Raw genomic sequence first — 23,697 nt, forward strand, 5'->3', positions numbered from 1 at the left:
AACTCGGAGCACCTCTTCTCCTCCAAAGAAATGCAGCTCCTCACCAGCAATGGAACAAAGCTGGACTGAGAATGACTTTGATGAGTTGACAGAAGTAGGTTTCAGATGATCGGTAATAACAAACTTCTTGGAGCTAAAGGAGGATATTTGAACCCATTGCAAAGAAGCTAAAAACCTTGAAAAAAGATTACATGAATGGCTAACTAGATAGAGAAGACCTTAAATGACCTAATGGAGCTGAAAACCATGGCACAAGAACTACGTGATGCATGCACAAGCTTCAGTAGCCGATTTGATCAAGTGGAAGAAAGGGTATCAGTGACTGAAGATCAAATGAATGAAATGAAGTGAGAAGGAAACTTTAGAGAAAAAGGAGTAACAAGAAACGAACAAAACCTCCAAGAAATATGGGACTATGTGAACAGGCCAAATCAACGTCTGATTGGTGTACATGAAAGTGATGGGGAGAATGGAACCAAGTTGGAAAACACTCCAGGATATTATCCAGGAGAACTTCCCCAACCTAGCAAGGAAGGCCAACACTCAAATTCAGGAAATACAGAGAATACCACAAAGATACTCCTTGAGAAGAGCAACTCCAAGACACATAAATGTCAGATTCACCAAAGTTGAAACGAAAGAAAAATGTTAAGGGCAGCCAATGAGAAAGGACAGGTTATCCACAAAGGGAAGCCCATCAGACTAACAGCGGATCTCTCAGCAGAAACTCTACAAGACAGAAGAGACTGGGGGCCAATATTCAACATTCTTAAAGAAAAGAATTTTAAACCCAGAATTTCATATCCAGCCAAACTAAACTTCATAAGTGAAGGAGAAATAAAATACTTTACAGACAAGCAAATGTTTAGATATTTTGTCACCACCAGGCTTATCTTACAAGAGCTCCTGAAGGAAGCATTAAACATGGAAAGGAACAACCGGTACCAGTCACTGCAAAAACACACCAAATTGTAAAGACCATCGATGCTAGGAAGAAACTGCAACAACTAACAGGCAAAATAACCAGTTAATATCATAATGGCAGGATCAAATTCACACATAACAATACTAACCTTAAATGTAAATGGGCTAAATGCTCCAATTAAAAGACACAGACTGGCAAATTGGATCAAGAGTCAAGACCCATCAGTGTGCTGTATTCAGGAGACCCATCTCACGTGCAGAGACACATATAGACTCAAAATAAAGGGATGGAGGAAGATCTTCCAAGCAAATGGAAAACAAAAAGAAGCAGGGGTTGCAATTCTAGTCTCTGATAAAACAGACTTTAAACCAACAAAATTCAAAAGAGACAAAGAAGGCCATTCCATAATGGTAAAGGGATCAATTCAACGAGAAGAGCTAACAATCCTAAATATATATGCACCCAATACAGGAGCACCCAGATTCATAAAGCAAGTCCTTAGAGACCTACAAAGACACTTAGACTCCCACAAAATAATAATAAGAAACTTTAACATGCCCTTGTCAACATCAGATAGATCACCGAGACAGAAAGTTACCAGGATATGTAGGAATTGAACTCAGCTCTGAACCAAGATGACCTAATAGACATCTACAGAACTCTCTACCCCAAATCAACAGAATATACATTCTTCTCAGCACCACACACACTTATTCCAAAATTGACCACTTAGTTGGAAGTAAAGCATTCCTCAGAAAATGTAAACAAACAGAAATTATAACAAACTGTCAGAACACAGTGCAATCAAATTTGAACTCAGGATTAAGAAACTCACTCAAAACCACACAACTACACGGAAACTGAACAATCTGCTTCTGAATGACTACTGGGTAAATAACGAAATGAAGGTAGAAATAAAGATGTTCTTTGAAACCAGTGAGAACAAAGACACAACATACCAGAATCTCTGGGACACATTTAAAGCAGTGTGTAGAGGGAAATTTAGAGCACTAAATGCCAACAAGAGAAAGCAGGAAAGATCTAAAATTGATACCCTAATATCACAATTAAAAGAACTAGAGAAGTAAGAGCAAACAAATTCAAAAACTAGCAGAAGGCAAGAAATAACTAAGATCAGAGCAGAACTGAAGGAGGTAGAGACACAAAAAACCCTTCAAAACATCAATGAATCCAGGAGCTGGTTTTTTGAAAAGATCAACAAAATTGATAGAACACTAGCAAAACCAATAAAGCAGAAAAGAGAGAAGAATCAAATAGACACAATAAAAAATGATAAAGGGGATATCACCACCGATCCACAACTACCATCAGAGAATACTATAAACACCTCTACGCAAATGAACTGGAAAACCTAGAAGAAATGGATACATTCCTGGACACATACACCTTCCTAAGACTAAACCAGGAAGAAGTTGAATCCCTGAATAGACCAGTAACAGGCTCTGAAATTGAGGCAATAATTAATAGCCTACAAACCAAAAAAAGTCCAGGACCAGACAGATTCACAGCCAAATTCTACCAGAGGTACAAAGAGGAGCTGGTACTATTCCTTCTGAAACTATTCCTATAAATAGAAAAAGAAGGAATCCTCCCTAACTCATCTTATGAGGCCAGCATCATCCTGATACCAAAGCCTGGCAGAGACACAACAAAAAACAGAAAACTTTAGACCAATATCCCTGATGAACATCGATGCAAAAATCCTCAATAAAATACTGACAAACTGAATCCAGCAGCACATTTAAAAGCTTATCCACCACAATCAAGTTGGCCTCATTCCTGGGATGCAAGGCTGGTTCAACATGTGCAAATCAATAAACGTAATCCAGCATATAAACAGAACCAAAGACAAAAACCACATGACTATCCCAATAGATGCAGAAAAGGCCTTCAACAAAATTCAACAGCCCTTCATGCTATAAAAACTCTCAATAAACTAGGTATTGATGGAACATATCTCAAAATCATAAGAGCTATTTATGACAAACCCACAGTCAATATCACACTGAATGGGAAAAAACTGGAAGCATTCCCTTTGAAAACTGGCACAAGACAGGGATGCCCTCTCTCACCACTCCTGTTCAACATAGTGTTGGAAGTTCTGGCCAGGGCAATCAGGCAGGAGAAAGAAATAAAGGGTATTCAATTAGGAAAAAAGGAAGTCAAATTGTCACTGTTGGCAGATGACATGATTGTATATTTAGAAAACCCCATCATCTCAGCTCAAAATCTCCTGAAGCTTATAAGCAACTTCAGCAAAGTCTCAGGACACAAAATCAATGTGCAAAAATCACAAGCATTCCTATACACCAATAACAGACAGAGAGCCAAATATGAGTGAACTCCCATTCATAATTGCTTCAAAGAGAATAAAATACCTAGGAATCCAACGTACAAGGGATGTGAAGGACCTCTTCAAGGAGAACTACAAACCACTGCTCAGTGAAATAAAAGAGGACATAAACAAATGGAAGAGCATTCCATGCTCAAGGGTTGGAAGAATCAATATCGTGAAAATGGCCACACTGCCCAGGGTAATTTATAGATTCAATGCCATCTCCATCAAGCTACCAATGAGTTTCTTCACAGAATTGGAAAAAACTACTTTAAAGTTCATATGGAACCAAAAAAGAGCCCACATAGCCAAGACAACCCTAAGCCAAAAGAACAAAGCTGGAGGCATCACACTACCTGAATTCAAACTATACTACAAGGCTACAGTAACCAAAACAGCATGGTACTGGTACCAAAACAGAGCTATAGACCAATGGAACAGAATAGAGCCCTAGGAAATTATACCACACATCTACAACCATCTGATCTTTGACAATCCTGACAAAAACAAGAAATAGGGAAAGGATTCCCTATGTAATAAATGGTGCTGGGAAAACTGGTTAGCCATATGTAGAAAGATGAAACTGGATCCCTTCCTTACACCTTATACAAAAATGAATTCAAGATGGATTAAAGACTTAAATGTTAGACCTAAAACCATAAAAATCTTAGAAGAAAATGTAGGCAATACCATTCAGGGCATAGGCATGGGCAAAGACTTCATGACTAAAACACCAAAAGCAATGGCAACAAAAGCCAAAAGAGACAAATGGGATCTAATTAAACTAAAGAGCTTCTGCACAGCAAAAGAAACTACCATCAGAGTGAACAGGCAACCTACAGAATGGGAGAAAATTTTTGCAATCTACTCATCTGACAGAGTGCTAATATCCAGAATCTACAAAGAACTTAAACAAATTTACAAGAAAAAAATCAAACAATCCCATCAAAAATAGGCAAAGGATATGAACAGACACCTCTCAAAAGAAGACTTTTACACAGTCAACAGACACATGATAAAATGCTCATCATCACTGGCCATCAGAGAAATGCAAATCAAAACCACAATGAGATACCATCTCACACCAAGCAGAATGGCGATCATTAAAAAGTCAGGAAACAACAGGTGCTGGAGAGGATGTGGAGAAATAGGAACACTTTTACACTGTTGGTGGGACTGTAAACTAGTTCAACCATTGTGAAAGACAGCGTGGTGATTCCTCAAGGATCTAGAACTAGAAATACCATTTGACCCAGACATCCCATTCCTTGGTATATACCCAAAGGATTATAAATCATGCTGCTATAAAGACACATGCACATGTATGTTTATTGTGGCACTATTCACAATAGAAAACACTTGAAACCAACCCAAATGTCCATCAATGATAGACTGCATTAAGAAAATGTGGCACACATACACCATGGAATACTATGCAGCCATAAAAAAGGATGAGTTCTTGTCCTTTGTAGGGACATGGATGAAGGTGGAAACCATCATTCTGAGCAAACTATTGCAAGGACAGAAAACCAAACACTGCATGTTCTCACTCATAGTAGGATTTGAACAATGAGAACACTTGAACACAGGGTGGGAAACATCACACACTGGGTCCTGTCATAGGGTTGGGGAGGGGGTGGGATAGCATTAGGAGATATACCTAATGTAAATGACAAGTTAATGAATGCAGCATACTAACATGGCACATGTATACATATGTAACAAACCTGCATGTTGTGCACATGTACCCTATAACTTAAAGTATAATAATAATTTAAAAAATGCAGGAGCAGGAGTGAGCAGGTGTGCTCAAGAACAGCAAAGTAGCCAGTGTGACCATAACTGAGTAGAAAGAGCAAATAGAAGATGCAGTCTGTGAGGGAGTGAGAGGCCAGACCCTGTATAACCTGGTATAGTATTACACTAATTAGACTTTTACTCTGTGTGGGGTAAAGAACTCATCACCGAGAATCTTAAGTGAAGAGATGACATAAACTGATCTGTTTTAACAAATCACTCGTATGAAGGACAGAAACAGAAAGACCAGGTGAGGGACTAATAATCCAAGCAAGAGATGAGAGTAACTCAGTCTAGAATAGTAGCATAGAGGTAGAAAGCAGAGATTGGATTTTGGATAAATTTTGAAATTAGAGCTAAGAAGATTTGTTGATAGACTGGGTCTAAGAGAGAGAAATAAATCAATAATGACTCAAAAGATTTTTACCTGAACAACAAAAATGATGGAGCTGCCAATGACTAAAATGGAAAACACAGTTTGGAAGATAGATTGGGGAAATAATCAGGAGGATCAACCTAGAATTACAGATTCAATAAAACAAGACTAAACTTCAAGTCAATAGATGTATCATGGCTAATACAGACATGATTACTCAGAAAGCCATTGAGTCCTATGGTGTGCTTGGAGTTAAGATGGCTGCTCTACAAGAAACTCACTTGCCTCAAATTCCAATGCCAATTTAATTTAGCCATAGGCATGTTGTCAATAACATAGATTATTACATGATACAGAAAATGAATAATACTCTTAGTTTTGTAAGCTATCTTGTGCAGCTTCTTTGAATCTATTTAAAATAGAAAGCTGATACTGTTCCAGTTTATTTGCATGACAAAAAGTGATGTGCAATAGAGATCTTGAATATTTAAGTATCCACAAAAGATAAATGTTCAAGTCAGCTTAAAAATGCTAGAATGATTTTCTTAGTTTCCATAGAGGAAAATATAATCGTCAGTCTCTAAATACTAATCCAGATTTTGGATTGTAAATGTAATTTTTCCCTGCTTTCAGTATCAGATCTATATAAAGAGATCCTAGAAAACTGTATCCTATTAACTATCTTAAACAAGCTCTATTGTTGGGCTACATAATGTTTGAACTATTTGTAATCATTTGTTTCACTATAGAACTGAAAAAAATATCACAAATGAGAATACTAAATTACCAGTAGAATTATTTGTATATAAACAATTTAAATAAGACTCCTTCATCCAAACCAAATATATTTTTCCTTTTAGCAGATATCGTGGTTTTTTGGCCACACAAAAGAAGATGAGAAGATAGACTTTAACAGAAATGGAACACAAAGCACAAGTTAATACAAATGTACAAGTATTTCCTAGTGCAAGGTATACCCTTTTTTAGCCATGTTCTTCATGCTCTTTAATCACAATATTTATTAAATACTATAGTAATTATTGAAAAAAAGACTTTCCTGCATCTACTCTCCAACTCTTGCTATGAGGTCAGAGTCATCTTGATACCAGAACCTGGCAGAGATGCAACAAAAAAAGAAAACTTCAGGTCAATATCCTCGATGAACATCAATGCAAAAACGCTCAACCAAATACTGGCAAACCAAACCCAGCAGCACAACATCAAGCTTATCCACCGTGATCAACCGTGATCAAGTAGGCTTTGTCCCTAGGATGTAAGATTGGTTCAACATACACAAAATTAATAAATGTGATTCATAACATAAACAGAACTAAAAACAAAAATCGCATGATTATCTCAATAGATGCAGATTGTTAAGTTTATGTGATTGACTGTAGAGTATGTGCCATGTGGCAATGAGAAAAATGTATATTCTCTTGTTTTGGGGTGGAGAGTTCCATAAATGTCTATCAGTTCCATTTGTCTATCAGTTCCAAGTGCTGAGTTCAGGTCCTGAATATCTTCATTAATTTTCTGTCTTGATGATCTGTCTAATATTGCCAGTAAGGTGTTAAAGTCGCCCACTATTGTTATTATTATTGTTTAGGAATCTCTAAGAACTTGCTTTTATGAATCTGGGTGCTCCTGTGTTGGGTATATACATAGTTAGGACAGTTAGATTTTCTTGTTGAATTGAACCTTTCATTATTATGTAGTGCTTTTGTCTCTCTTCATCTTTGTTAGTTTAAAATCTATTGTGTCAGAAACTAGAATTGCAACATCTGCATTATTCTATTTTTCATTTGCTTGGTAGATTTTCCTTCATTCCTTTATTTTGAGCCTAGGCATGTCATTGCTTGTGAGATGGATCTCTTGAAGACAGCATACAAAATGGGTCTGGGTTCTTTATCTAGCTTGCTACTCTGTGCCTTTTAATTAGATCATATAGTCCTTTTTCATTCAAAGTCAGTATTGATATATGTGGATTTGATCCTGTCATCATGATGTTAGCTATTTTGCAGACTTGATTATACGATTGTTGTGTTGTATTGTGTCACTGGTCTGTGTACTTCAGTGTTTTTGTGTAGTGGCTTGTAATAGTCTTTTCTTTCCATATTTAGTGCCTCCTTCAGAAGCTCTTGTAAAGCAAGTCTGGTGGTAATGAATTTCCTCAGTATTTGCTTGTCTGAAAAGAATCTTATTTCTTCTTTGCCTATGAAACTTAGTTTGGCCAGATATGAAATTCTGGGTTGGAATTTCTTTTAAGAATGTTGAATATTGCCCACCCCAATCTCTTCTGGCTTGTAGGATTTCTACAGAGAGATTCGCTGTTAGTCTGATGGACTTCCCTTTGTAGGTGATCTGACCTTTCTCTCTAGCTGTCTTTAATATTTTTTCCTTTCATTTTGACCTTGGATAATCTGATGATTATCTGTCTTGGGGACGTTCATCTTGTTAAGTATCTTACTGGGATTCTCTGCATTTCCTGAATTTGAATGTTGGCCTCTCTCTAGGTTGGAGAAGTTCTCATGGATGATATCCTGAAGTATGTTTTCCAAGTTGGTTTCATTATCCCCACCTCTTTCAGGGACACCCATGATTCATAGATTTAATCTCTTTGCATAATTCCATGTTTCTCAGAGGTTTTGTTCATTTCTTCTCGTTTTTTAAAATATTCTTATCTGACTGTCTTGTTTCAGAAAGCCAGTCTTCGGGCTCTAAGATTCTTTCTTCTGCTTGGTCTAGTCTGCTATTAATTCTTGTAATTGCATGAAGAAATTGTTGTAGTGCATTTTTCAGCTCTATCAGGCCAGTTACATTCTTTTCTGTACTGGTTATTTTGCTTGTCACCTCCTACACTGTTTTAACATAATTCTTAGCTTCCTTGAATTGGGCTTCAATGTACTCCTGTTATTCAGTGATCTTCATTCCTATCCATATTCTGAATTCTATTTCTGTCACTTCATCCATCTCTACTCACTTCAGAGACCTTGCTGGAGAAGTGATGCAGTCATTTGGAGGAAATAAGGCACTCTGGCTTTTTGAGTTGTCAGAGTTCTTGTGCTCATTCTTACTTATCTTTATGGATTTGTGTTCTTTCAATCTTTGAGGTTACTGACCTCTGGATGGATTGTTTTTTATTTCATCCTATTTGACGACCTTGAGGGTTTGACTGTGGTCTAAGGTGGATTCCACCAATTGTATTTGTTTCTGGAAGATGTTAGGGGGCCAACGCTCAGCTCCCAACTTCTGAACTGTGTGCTCTAACTCTGGAAGACTTGTCGTGGTTCCTGACTTTGTTCTCTGGGCTTCTCATGTTTGGAACCCACTGTACTCAGGGGAAAGGAGGACAGGGAGTGAGTTGTGGCAGCTGTGGCAAAGTGCTAATGAATACCAAGTTGCCTGCCTCCCTGCAGGCATTCCGCACATGGCAGAGACAATCCAGCTGGGAGTGGGAAGTCCATGGGGTCCCCTGCTGGAGAGACTGTGCAGTCACACTGGAGGTGGTATTGGCTCAGGGGCGAGGTGCTGGTGGGTGTGGGTCTGGGTGCCTTCTCTGTACCCTGCAAGCAGGAATAATCACTCAGGTTGAGGGAGGATCAACCATTCTCTACACTCACTAAGTTAGCACAATGGCAGAGTACTGGCATGGGTGAGGCTTGTTGACTCTGTGCTTGCCAAGGCCTTGTCTGCAATGTCAGTCAGCAGGGGGAATGACTGCAATGGCAGTCAGCAAGCAGTCAGCAGGGGGAGCAGACTGCACTCCCACACGCGGACGGGGCAAGGAAAGCAAAACCTGTCCACGCAGACATGTACCAGCAAAGTAACGTGACGAGTTGCCATGGGCTCCATGCAAAGCTACAGTATGGGGAGAGACTAGATGAGCTGGTGTGTGGCCATAGGGACCACCTTGCTGGAGCTCTCCACTGTTCAGGCATGGTCAATGCAGAAGCTATGGTGTGGGGCCCCAAGGCACCCAAGACTACCCTGCAAGCAGGCAATGTCTAGTTGGGGCCCGGGGAGAGGCCAGTCAACCAAGGGGCACTCAGGTTGGACCAGCCCTGTCTGATGGGCAAGACTGCCCTTCAGAAATTAGGTTGAACGGTTTCCCTAAGGCTAAAGTCTCCTACAGGAGCAAGTTGAGCCTAAAGGGGATGGCTGTCCCTGGCCATGCTCCACTACAGAATCCCCTGTATCAAACCCTCTGGGCTGCATATCAGCTAGCTTACCACTCCTACTATTTCTCTAAGCAGCTTTTCCTGCCAATTTGAGCATCTGTGGTCATCAAAGGGCCTTCTCCTACTGGTGTTCCAGAGACTTACGGTGAGAGTGAGTTGCTCCTTGCCAGTTCAACTCACCCATTCTCCTGGAGCTGTTGTGATCCAAAAATTAGTCCCCAGTATTTAGTAGACCTGCACAGGGTTTCTAACTTTCTCCTTCTTCAGCCCAGCTTCTACATCTCCCTCTACCCATTCTCAGTGCCTTCCTTCTCTCTTATCTTATTTAAAAGAGAATTGCATAAAGAAGTGATTTTAAATCTATGTTCATATGCATGCAGTGATAAAGATGCATTTTGTATGAAAATAGCACAAAAAGGGAAGAGAAAACAATTATATGGAAGTACATTTTTGTATATTATTGAAATTAAATTGGTATTAATCCGAACTAGATTGTTAAAATTTAAGATGTTAGTAGTAATCCCCAGGGAAGCCACTAGGAATGTAACTGGACAATATATATGAAGAGAAATTATAACGAAATTTACTGGTACACTAAATGTATTAGCCCATTTTCATGCTGCTGATAAAGATATACCTGAGACTAGGAAGCAAAAGAGGTTTAATTGGACTTAGAGTTCCACATGGCTGGGAAGCCTCAGAATCATGGTGGGAGGTGAAAGGGACTTCTTACATGCTGGTGGCAAGAGAAACTGAGGAATAAGCAAAAGTGGAAACCCCTGATAAACCCATCAGATCTTGTGAGACGTATTCACTATCACAAGAATAGCATGGGAAAGACCAGCCTCCATAATTCAATTACCACTCCTTTGGTCCCTCCCACAACACATGGGAATTCTGGGAGATAAAATTCAAGTTGATATTTGGGTGGGGACACAGCCAAACCATATCACTAAATAAATGTTTATTTGACATGAAAGAAACCAGGAATGAAGGAAGAGAGGGAAAAACTATATATAGAGAGAGAGAGAGTTTAAGGAAGCTAAAGATAGAATCCCAATCCCTAGGATTTCTGCTGAAAAATCTGCTGTTAATCTAATTTTTTTTAAATAGGTTACTTGATGCTTTTGCCTCACAGCTCTTAAAATTATTTCCTTCATCTTGACTTTAGATAACCTGATGACTATATGCCTAGGTGATAATCTTTTTGCGATGAATTTCACGGGTGTTCTTTGAGCTTCTTGTATTTGAATTTCTAGATTTCCAACAAGATCAGGGAAGTTTTTCTTGATTGTTTCCTCAAATAAGTTTTCCAAACTTTTAGATTTCTCTTCTTCCTCAGGAACACCAATTGTTCTTATGTTTGGTCACTTAACATAAGCCAAATTTCTTGGAGGCTTTATTCATTTTTAAAATTCTTTTTCGTTTATCTTTTTCAGATTGGGTTAATTTGAAAGCCTTGTCTTTGAGTTCTGAAGTTCTTTCTTCTACTTGTTTTATTCCATTGTTAAAATTTTCAATGTATTTTGCATTTCTCTAAGTGTGTCTTTCATTTCCAGAGTTTTCATTGTCTTTTCTCTATGATATCTATTTCTCTGGATACTTTTTCATCCACATCCATTTTTTAAATTTCTTTAAGTTGGTTTTTACCTTTCCCTGGTACCTCTTTGAGTAGCTTAAAAATTAACCTTCTGAATTCTTTATCTGACAGTTCAGAAACTTCTCCTTGGTTTGGATTTATTCCTTGGTTTGGATCACAAAGATCCGAAGCGTGATCTTTGGGGGTGCTATAAATCTTGTTTTTGCATATTGCCAGAATTCCTTTTCTGGTGCCTTCTCATATGAGTAGACTTTCAGTGAAAAGATATGGAACTCAAGGGCTGCTGTTCAGATTATTTTGTCTCATGGGGTGATCCCCTGAGGTGGTGCTCCCCTCCCCTAGGGATGGCACTTCCTGAGAGCCACACTGCAGTGATTGTTATTGCTCTTCTGGGTCTAGTTACCAAGCAGGCATACCAGGTTCTGGGCTGACACTGGGGAATGTCTGCAAAGAATCCTGTGATGTGATCCATCTTAAGATCTCTCAGCCATGGACCAGCATCTACTCCAGTGGAGGTGACAGGAGTAAAGTGGGATCTGTGGGAACCCTTGATTGTAGTTTTGTTTAGCGTGCTGGTTTCCTTGAATGTTTGTTATGCTATTAGTGAAGTTGTCACATGGACATACTCAAGACCACTGGTTAGCCAGGGTGTTACAGGCAGTGGAATTAGCTATTGTTTTCTCCTTTGGATCATGGTTGTTCTGTTCTGAGTTGCTGTAATGACTTCAGTTGATTGGTCTCCAGCCAGGAGGTGGTGTTTTCAAGAGAGCACAAGCTGTGGTAGTAGGAGGGAGATATAAGTTTGCTCTACATTGGCCAGGATAAGTAGTCACATTTCTCAGGCAATGGGCAGACCCATAGAGCTCCCAAGAGTTTGTCATTTGTCTTCAGCTACCAGGCAGATAGAGAAAAAACATCCAGTTGGGGCAGGGTTAGGCAGGTCTTAGCTCAGACCATCCTTGGGCAAGGTTTGCTGTGGTCACTGTGGGGGGTGGGAAATGGTTCTCAGGCCAATGGAGCTATGTCCCCAGGTGGATTATGGCTGCCTTTGCTGCATCATATAGGTCACCAGGGAAGTGGGGGAAAACCAGCAGTGACAGGCCTTAGCCAGCTCCCATGCAACCAGTAAAGCCAGTCTCACTCCTGCGATGCCCCACCAATAGCACTGAGTTTATATCCAGGCAGCTGGTGAGCAAGGCTGAGATCTTGCATCAGGCTACAAGCCTCCCCACTGAGAAAGCAGCACAACCCACCTGCCATGCTGTGGGCTGTGGTTTCTGTGTTGGTATCTGTACTTCCCATTCACCCCCCACCCCCTAGATTCTGCTCAGGAAAATTTGTGTTCAGTCAAAATTATTACAAAGTTTAGCTATAGCTTTCTTAATCCTATGGCCCCTCCCCAATTCTGCTGGCTGCTTTCCCCATAGACCCCTGTGAGATAAAGCCAGGAATGGCTTCCCTGGACTCAAGCTGGGAACTGAGAGTGCCTACAGGGCTTTTTTCTACTTTTTCTACTTTTATATTTCTCTCAGCTCTCTAAATTCATTTCAGCTCTAGGTAGGGTTAAATCCTTCTCCAATAATCTGGATTTTCAGGCTCCCCAGTGGGGATGTGTGTTTGAAGGCGGGCTCTTCCCCACTTACACTTTAAGAACTCACAGTTTTTCAGCTGTCTCATGGAGTCTGTAGTGGCAAGCCACTTCTTTCAAAGGGTCTGTGAATTCTTTTAGTTTTCCTACTACGTTCCTGCAGTGGTTCTTGGGGCAAAAGTTCACCGTGTGAGTCTCCACATGCTCTTCTGTCTGTACAAGTGGGAGCCGCACATTAGTCCTGTCTCCTTGATACCATTTTTTCGATCTGAACAATTATGTGCCAACAAATTAGATGACCTAGATGAAATGGACAAATTTCTAGAAAAACATAAATTAACAAAACTGACTCAAGAGAGAATATAAATCTGAATAGACCTATAATAAGTAAAGATATTTAATTAGTAATCACAAACTTTGCACAAAGTAATGCACAGAGATGACTCCAGTGATAAATTCTACCAAAATGTTTAAAGAACGTTACTCCCTCATACACTCTCTCAAAAAATAGAAGAGGATGGAACACTGTCTAATTTATACTATGAAATTGATATTACTCTAATACCAAAACCACACAAAGATATCACAAGAAAACTATGGACTAATATATTTTATGACATAGAGACAAAAATCCTCTGGAAAATACTAGTAAATTGAGTCTAGCAATATATAACAAGGATTATTCACCAATATCAAGTGAGATTTATTCCAGAAATGCAAACTTTGTTCAACATACAAAAATTAATCAATGAGATATACCATATTAATAGAATAAAAGACAAAAACGACAAGATCATTTCAATTGACATTATGATGGTTAATTTTATATGTCAGCTGGAATGGACAATGAAGTACCCAGACTAAGCATTATTTCTTGGTGCATCTGTGAGGGTGTTTCCTGATGAAATTAACATTTGATTTGGAGGGCTCAGTAAAGTACATTGTTCTCCTAAATGTGGTTGGGTATCATTCAATCCATTGAGGGTCTAAATAGAACAAAAGGCAGAAGAAGTAAGAATTGGCCTCCTTTTTTCGTGCATCACTGCTTCATCTGGGACATCTCACATCATCTTCTCCTGCCCTTGGACCAGGAGTTACATAATCAACTCCTGGTTCTCAGGCTTTGGCCTTGGACTAAATTACACCAATGGCTTTCCTGGGTCTGCAGGTTGTAGATAGAAGACCATGTGAGTTCTCAACCTCTATAATCTTGGGAGCCAATTCCTTACTATAGATAGATAGATGATAGATAGATAAATAGATGGATAGATAGATAGATAATATGGATATAGTGTGATACTAGCATAGGGGTACATACATACAATGTGGTACCAGCATATATATATTTGATGCTCTCAAGTATACATTGTTGCACTAGGATAAGGGTAGACATATAGATCTGAAAGTCCATAAATAAACCTCTGTTTCATACTATATGCAAAAGCCAACTCAATATGAATCAAAAACCTAAATGTAAAAGATAAAATTATAAAACTTTCAGGAGAAAACATTGGGGAAAACCCTGAACTTGGATAAGACAATGATTTATTAAAAGTGACACTAAAAGCATAAGCACACTTCCACCACAAAAAGATAATCTGTACTTCATCAAAATTAAAACTCTTGTGCTCCAAAGGACACTTTTTTAAAATAGCTTTAGGAGTAAAAGTGGTTTCTGGTTACATGGATGAATTGCATGGTGGCGAAGTCTGGGATTTTAGTGCATCCATCACCCAAATAGTGTACATTGTACCCAATAGGTAGTTTTTCATCATTTGCCTCCCAGCTTCCCCTCTTCTGAATCTCAAATATTTATTATACCACTCTGTATGCCTTTGCACACCCATAACTTACCTCCCACTTCTAAGTGAAAACATGTGGTATTTGGTTTTTGATTCCTGAGTTATCTCACTTAGGATAATGGACTCCAGTTCCATCCAAGTTACTGCAAAAGAAATTATTTTATAAATTTTTATAGCTGAGAAGTATTCCATTGTGTGTGTGTATATATATACACACATATATATCACATTTTCCTTAACCACTTATTAGTCGTTGGGCACTTAGGTTGGTTTCATATGTTTGCAATTGGGAATTGTGTTGTGATAAACATATGCATGCAGGTATCTTTTTAATAGAGTGACTTATTTTCCTTTGGGTAGATACCCAGTAGTGAAATTGCTGGGTTGCATGGTAGATCTATTTTAGTTTTCTCAGAAATATTCATACTGTTTTGCATAGAGGCTGTACTAATTTACATTCTCACCAAAAGTATATAAGCGTTCCCTTTTCAGCACATCCACGCCAACATCTATGTTTTTTTTACTTTTTAATAATAGCCACTTTGGCTGTGGTAAGGTGGTATCTCATTGTGGTTTTAATTTGCATTTCCCTGATGATTAGTGATGTTGAACATTTTCTGATATGTTTGTTAGCCATGTGTGTATCTTCTTTTGAGAAATGTCTATTTGTGTCATTTGCCACTTTTTAATGATTTTTTTTTCTTGCTGATATGTTTGAGTTCCTTGTAGACTCTGGATATTAGTCCGTTGTCAGATGCATAATTTATAAACATTTTCTCCCATTCCATAAGCTGCTGATCTAATCTGATAATTATTTCTTTCACTATGCAGAGCCTTTTTACTTTAATTAGTTCCCATTTATTTGTTTTTGTTTTGCTGCATTTGCTTTTAGGGTCTTAGTCATTAAATCATTTGCCTAAGCCAATGTCCAGAAATGTTTTTCAAGGTTTTCTTATAGAATTTTTAGGTTTTAAGACTTAAAGTCTTTAATTCATCTTAAGTTAATTTTGGTATATGGTGAGAGATGGGGATAGTTTCATTTCTCCAATGTGGCTCTCCAATTTTCCCAGTACCATTTGAATAGGAAATCTTTTCCCCAATTTATGTTTCTGTATTGCTTTTTCCAAGATCAGTTGGTTGTAACTATTTGGCTTTATTTATGTGTTCTCTATTCTGCTCCATTGGCCTAGTTATCTGCCTTTATACCAGTACCATGCTGTTTGGGTTACTGTAGCCTTGTAGTATAATTTGAAGTGGGCTAATGCAATGTCTCCAGATTTGTTCTTTTTGCACAGGATTGCTTTCCCTATTTGGACTCTTTTTTGGTTCCATGTGAAACTTAGGATTGCTTTTTCTAATTCTGTGAAAAATGATGTTAGCATTATGATAGGAATTGCATTGAATCTATAGATGCTTTGGGCAGTGTGGTCATTTTCACAATATTGATTTTTCCAATCCATGTATTTGTGTTATCTATGATTTCTTCAGCAGTGTTTTGTAGTTCTCTTGGTAGAGATCTTTCACCTCCTTCATTAAGTATATTCCTGGGTATTTTATTTTGTTTTGTTTTTGTAGCTATTGTATAAAGGATTGAGTTCTTGATTTCATTCTCTGCTTGATCATTGTTGGTGTGTAGCAGTGGTACTAATTCACAAACATATTAATCTTGTAACTTGAGACTTTACTAATTCATTTTTCAGACCTAGGAGTCTTTTAGAGGAGTATTTAGGGTTTTCTAGATGTAAGATAATATCATCAGCAAACAGAGATAATTTGACTTCCTATTTTCCAATTGGGGTGTCCTTTATTTCTTGGCCTTGCCTGAATGCTTTGGCTAGGACTCCCCAAAGGACACTATTAAGAAAGTAAAAAGAAAACATACAGAAGAGCTCGCAGCGCGAGTGACACAGAAGACCGGTGATTTCTGCATTATCAACTGAGGTACTGGGTTCATCTCACTGGGGAGTGCCGGACAATCGGTGCTGGTCAGCTGTTGCAGCCCGACCAGCGAGAGCTGAAGCAAGGCGAGGCATCGCCTCACCTGGGAAGTGCAAGGGGGATGGGAATCCCTTTTCCTAGCCAGGGGAACTGAGACACACAACACCTGGAAAATCGGGTAACTCCCACCCCAATACTGTGCTTTAAGCAAAAGGGCACACCAGGATATTATATCCCACACCTGGCCAGGAGGGTCCCACACCCACAGAGCCTTCCTCATTGCTAGCACAGCAGTCTGCGATCTTGCGGCAAGGCAGCAGCAAGGCTGGGGGAGGGGCGCCCGCCATTGCTGAGGCTTAAGTAGGTAAACAAAGCCCTGGGAAGATCGAACTGGGTGGAGCTCACAGTAGCTCAAGGAGGCCTGCCAGTCTCTGTAGACTCCACCTCTGGGGACAGGGCACAGCTAAACAACAACAACAACAACAACAACAAAAAAGCAACAGAAACCTCTGCAGACGCAAGCAACTCTGTCTAACAGCTTTGAAGAGAGCAGTGAATCTCCCAACGCGGAGGTTGAGATCTGAGAAGGGACAGACTGCTGCTCAAGTGGGTCTCTGACCCCTGAGTAGCCTAACTGGGAGACATCCTCCACTAAGGGGCATACCGACACCCCACACCTCACACGGTGGAGTACACCCCTGAGAGGAAGCTTCCAAAGCAAGAATCAGACAGGTACACTCACTGTTCAGCAGTATTCTATTTTCTGCAGCCTCTGCTGCTGACACCCAGGCAAACAGGGTCTGGAGTGGACCTCAAGCAATCTCCAACAGACCTACAGCTGAGGGTCCTGACTGTTAGAAGGAAAACTAACAAACAGGAAGGACACCCACACCAAAACCCCACCAGTACGTCACCATCATCAAAGACCAGAGGCAGATAAAACCACAAAGATGGGGAAAAAGCAGGGCAGAAAAGCTGGAAATTCAAAAAATAAGAGCGCATCTCCCCCTCCAAAGGAATGCAGCTCATCGCCAGCAACGGATCAAAGCTGGACGGAGAATGACTTTGACGAGATGAGAGAAGAAGGCTTCAGTCCATCAAACTTCTCAGAGCTAAAGGAGGAATTACATACCCAGTGCAAAGAAACTAAAAATCTTGAAAAAAGAGTGGAAGAATTGATAACCAGAATAATTAATGCAGAGAAGGCCATAAACAAACAGAGATGAAAACCATGACACGAGAAATACGTGACAAATGCACAAGCTTCAGTAACTGACTCGATCAAGTGGAAGAAAGGGTATCAGTGACTGAAGATCAAATGAATGAAATGAAGTGAGAAGGAAACTTTAGAGAAAAAGGAGTAACAAGAAACGAACAAAACCTCCAAGAAATATGGGACTATGTGAACAGGCCAAATCAACGTCTGATTGGTGTACATGAAAGTGATGGGGAGAATGGAACCAAGTTGGAAAACACTCCAGGATATTATCCAGGAGAACTTCCCCAACCTAGCAAGGAAGGCCAACACTCAAATTCAGGAAATACAGAGAATACCACAAAGATACTCCTTGAGAAGAGCAACTCCAAGACACGTAAATGTCAGATTCACCAAAGTTGAAACGAAAGAAAAATGTTAAGGGCAGCCAGAGAGAAAGGTCGGGTTACCCACAAAGGGAAGCCCATCAGACTAACAGCGGATCTCTCAGCAGAAACTCTACAAGACAGAAGAGACTGGGGGCCAATATTCAACATTCTTAAAGAAAAGAATTTTAAACCCAGAATTTCATATCCAGCCAAACTAAGTTTCATAAGTGAAGGAGAAATAAAATCCTTTACAGATAAGCAAATGTTTAGAGATTTTGTCACCACCAGGCCTGCCTTACAAGAGACCCTGAAGGAAGCACTAAATATGGAAAGGAACAACCGGTACCAGCCATTGCAAAAACATGCCAAAATGTAAAGACCATCGAGGCTAGGAAGAAACTGCATCAACTAACGAGCAAAATAACCGGCTAATATCATAACGGCAGGATCAAGTTCACACATAACAATATTAACCTTAAATGTAAATGGACTAAATGTTCCAATTAAAAGACACAGACTGGCAAATTTGATAAAGAGTCAAGACCCATCAGTCTGCTGTATTCAGGAGACCCATCTCACACGCAGAGACATATATAGGCTCAAAATAAAGGGATGGAGGAAGATCTACCAAGCAAATGGAGAACAAAAGAAGCAGGGGTTGCAATACCAGTCTCTGATAAAACAGACTTTAAATCATCAAAGATCAAAAGAGAAAAAGAAGGCCATTACATAATGGTAAAGGGATCAATTCAACAGGAAGAGCTAACTATCCTAAATATATATGCACCCAATACAGGAGAACCCAGATTCATAAAGCAAGTCCTTAGAGACTTACAAAGAGACTTAGACTCCCATACAATAATAATGGGAGACTTCAACACCCCACTGTCAACATTAGACAGATCAACGAGACAGAAAGTTAACAAGGATATCCAGGAATTGAACTCATCTCTGCAGCAGGCAGACCTAATAGACATCTACAGAACTCTCCACCCCAAATCAACAGAATATACATTCTTCTCAGTACCACACCACACTTATTCCAAAACTGACCACATAATTGGAAGTAAAGCACTCCTCAGCAAATGTACAAGAACAGAAATTATAACAAACTGTCTCTCAGACCACAGTGCAATCAAACTAGAACTCAGGACTAAGAAACTCAATCAAAACCGCTCAACTACATGGAAACTGAACAACCTGCTCTTGAATGACTACTGGGTATACAACCAAATGAAGGCAGAAATAAAGATGTTCTTTGAAACCAATGAGAACAAAGATACAACATACCAGAATCTCTGGGACACATTTAAAGCAGTGTGTAGAGGGAAATTTATAGCACTAAATGCACACAAGAGAAAGCTGGAAAGATCTAAAATGGACACTCTAACATCACAATTAAAAGAACTAGAGAAGCAAGAGCAAACACATTCAAAAGCTAGCAGAAGGCAAGAAATAACTAAGATCAGAGCAGAACTGAAGGAGATAGAGACACAAAAAACCCTCCAAAAAATCAATGAATCCAGGAGTTGGTTTTTTGAAAAGATCAACAAAATTGACAGACCGCTAGCAAGATTAATAAAGAAGAAAAGAGAGAAGAATCGAATAGACGCAATAAAAAATGATAAAGGGGATATCACCACCGACCCCACAGAAATACAAACTACCATCAGAGAATATTATAAACACCTCTATGCAAATAAACTAGAAAATCTAGAAGAAATGGATAATTTCCTGGACACTTACACTCTCCCAAGACTAAACCAGGAAGAAGCTGAATCCCTGAATATACCAATAGCAGGCTCTGAAATTGAGGCAATAATTAATAGCCTACCAACCAAAAAAAAGTCCAGGACCAGATGGATTCACAGCTGAATTCTACCAGAGGTACAAGGAGGAGCTGGTACCATTCCTTCTGAAACTATTCCAATCAATAGAAAAAGAGGGAATCCTCCCTAACTCATTTTATGAGGCCAACATCATCCTGATACCAAAGTCTGGCAGAGACACAACAAACAAAAGAGAATTTTAGACCAATATCCCTGATGAACATCGACGCAATTTCCTCAATAAAATACTGGCAAACCGGATCCAGCAGCACATGAAAAAGCTTATCCACCATGATCAAGTTGGCTTCATCCCTGGGATGCAAGGCTGGTTCAACATTCGCAAATCAATAAACGTAATCCAGCATATAAACAGAACCAAAGACAAAAACCACATGATTATCTCAATAGATGCAGAAAAGGCCTTTGACAAAATTCAACAGTCCTTCATGCTAAAAACTCTCAATAAATTCGGTATTGATGGAACGTATCTCAAAATCATAAGAGCTATTTATGACAAACCCACAGCGAATATCATACTGAATGGGCAAAAACTGGAAAAATTCCCTTTGAAAACTGGCACAAGACAGGGATGCCCTCTCTCACCACTCCTATTCAACATAGTGTTGGAAGTTCTGGCTAGGGCAATCAGGCAAGAGAAAGAAATCAAGGTATTCAGTTAGGAAAAGAAGAAGTCAAATTGTCCCTGTTTGCAGATGACATGATTGTATATTTAGAAAACTCCATTGTCTCAGCCCAAAATCTCCTTAGGCTGATAAGCAACTTCAGCAAAGTCTCAGGATACAAAATTAATGTGCAAAAATCACAAGCATTCTTATACACCAGTAACAGACAAACAGAGAGCCAAATCAGGAATGAACTTCCATTCACAATTGCTTCAAAGAGAATAAAATACCTAGGAATCCAAATTACAAGGGATGTAAAGGACCTCTTCAAGGAGAAGTACAAACCACTGCTCCGTGAAATAAAAGAGGACACAAACAAATGGAAGAACATACCATGCTTATGGATAGGAAGAATCAATATCATGAAAATGGCCATACTGCCCAAGGTGATTTATAGATTCAATGCCATCCCCATCAAGCTACCAATGAGTTTCTTCACAGAATTGGAAAAAACTACTTTAAAGTTCATATGGAACCAAAAAAGAGCACGCATCTCCAAGACAATCCTAAGTCAAAAAAATAAAGCTGGAGGCATCACGCTACCTGACTTCAAACTATACTATAAGGCTACAGTAACCAAAACAGCATGGTACTGGTACCAAAACAGAGATATAGACCAATGGAACAGAACAGAGTCCTCAGAAATTATACCACACATCTACAGCCATCTGATCTTTGATAAACGTGAGAAAAACAAGAAATGGAGAAAGGATTCCCTATTTGATAAATGGTGCTGGGATAATTGGCTAGCCATAAGTAGAAAGCTGAAACTGGATCCTTTCCTTACTCCTTATATGAAAATTAATTCAAGATGGATTAGAGACTTAAATGTTAGACCTAATACCGTAAAAACCCTCGAAGAAAACCTAGGTAACATTCAGGACATAGACATGGGCGAGGACTTCATGTCTAAAACACCAAAAGCAATGGCAACAAAAGCCAAAATTGACAAATGGGATCTAATTAAACTAAAGAGCTTCTGCACAGCAAAAGAAACTACCATCAGAGTGAACAGGCAACCTACAGAATGGGAGAAAACTTTTGCAATCTACTCATCAGACAAAAGTCTAATATCCAGAACCTAGAAAGAGCTCAAACAAATTTACAAGAAAAAAACAAACAACCCCATCAAAAAGTGGGCAAAGGATATGAATAGACATTTCTCAAAAGAGGACATTCATACAGCCAACAGACATATGAAAAAATGCTCATCATCACTGGCCATCAGAGAAATGCAAATCAAAACCACAATGAGATACCATCTCACACCAGTTAGAATGGCAATCATTAAAAAGTCAGGAAACAACAGGTGCTGGAGAGGATGTGGAGAAATAGGAACACTTTTACACTGTTGGTGGGATTGTAAACTAGTTCAACCATTATGGAAAACAGTATGGCGATTCCTCAAGGATCTAGAACTAGAAGTACCATATGACCCAGCCATCCCATTACTGGGTATATACCCAAAGGATTATAAATCATGCTGCTATAAAGACACATGCCCATGTGTGTTTATTACGGCACTATTCACAATAGCAAAGACTTGGAATCAACCCAAATGTCCATCAGAGACAGACTGGATTAAGAAAATGTGGCACATATACACCATGGAATACTATGCAGCCATAAAAAAGGATGAGTTTGTGTCCTTTGTAGGGACATGGATGCAGCTGGAAACCATCATTCTCAGCAAACTATCGCAAGAACAGAAAACCAAACACTGCATGGTCTCACTCATAGGTGGGAACTGAACAATGAGATCACTTGGACTCGGGAAGGGGAACATCACACACTGGGGCCTATCACGGGGAGGGGGGAGGGGGGAGGGATTGCACTGGGAGTTATACCTGATGTAAATGACGAGTTGATGCGTGCTGACAAGTTGATGGGTGTAGTACACTAACATGGCACAAGTATACATATGTAACAAACCTGCACGTTATGCACATGTACCCTAGAACTTAAAGTATAATTTAAAAAAAAAAAGAAAACATACAGAAAGGAATAAAATACGTGCAAATCATGTGTCCAATATAGGTCTGATTTATACTTAAAGAATTCTTTTGACTAAACATTAAAAAGACACCCCCATTTTTCAAATCAGCAAAGTATTTAAATAAATTTTCCCCGAAGAAAATATATAAATCATCAATAAGCACATGAAACTATGCTCAACATCACTGGTCATTAGGGAAAGGCAAATAAAACTAACAATAAGATACCACTTTACACCCACTAGGATGGCTATAACCAAGAAAACAAATAATAACAAGTGTGTTGCTGAGGATGTAGAGTTTTAAAACCTTTATACATTCCTGATGAAAGTGTAAAATGATGCATCCTTGTAGAAGACAGTTTGGCACTTCCTTAAAACTTTAAACAGAGTTGACATGCAATCCAGCAATTCAACTGGAGGTATCTACCCATGAGAATTGAAAACATAATGTTTACACAAAAACAGGTACTCAAATGTTAATGGTGTTGGGGCTCAATGTTTCCTTTACATTAGTCAAAGGTGAATTTTGACTCTTGCAAAGAAAGAACCCTAATAAAAACACTATATATAGTGCTAATATAATAACACCCAGTTTGAATACATGTGCCTTTCCCTAAATGCTCTATTCTCACAGAGTAGACTCATTGATATTTATCATATTAGTTGGCGTCATAATTATTAACATATATAATTATGTTTGTTAAACAACTAATCAAAGGTCAAACAACTACTACATTTCAGAGGCAGAAATCCCACACAACCATTCAGCTCCAAGATTGATTCTACAGTTCACTTTGAAGAGGGTGAGGCTGTGGTCAGGAATAAGGGAGAGTGAGAGAGCACATTCTGAGCAAAGGATGAAGCTGTAAAAGCCAAGCCCTATCCACAAGGCCTAGAGTCCTTTACTGTTATATGAAGCCTCAGAACCGATATGAGCTTCTTCAGATGTGATATTTCTGCTACTTAGATTAAGAATTAGTATTGTACACATTATTGTACATCAATGTACAATGTACATCATATTATTGTCCACTCATGCTCATAG

The 23,697-nt window shown here is 39.1% G+C and overlaps 1 long non-coding RNA gene across 1 annotated transcript in view; it reads right to left on the reverse strand.

Annotated features, from left to right (window-relative positions):
* Window positions 1-9,105: 9,105 nt before the first annotated feature.
* The window catches only part of LOC135971011 (uncharacterized), a 116,904-nt gene continuing 102,312 nt past the window's right edge, over window positions 9,106-23,697 (reverse strand). The window contains exons 4-5 of the long non-coding RNA XR_012435135.1: window positions 14,675-14,765; window positions 9,106-13,033 (exon numbers count right to left, since the gene is read on the reverse strand). This is a non-coding gene — a long non-coding RNA (uncharacterized lncRNA). The remainder of the gene's footprint in view (window positions 13,034-14,674; window positions 14,766-23,697) is intronic.

This window comes from Macaca fascicularis, chromosome 5, assembly GCF_037993035.2.
Source record: "Macaca fascicularis isolate 582-1 chromosome 5, T2T-MFA8v1.1".
NCBI classification, from domain to species: Eukaryota; Metazoa; Chordata; class Mammalia; order Primates; family Cercopithecidae; genus Macaca; species Macaca fascicularis.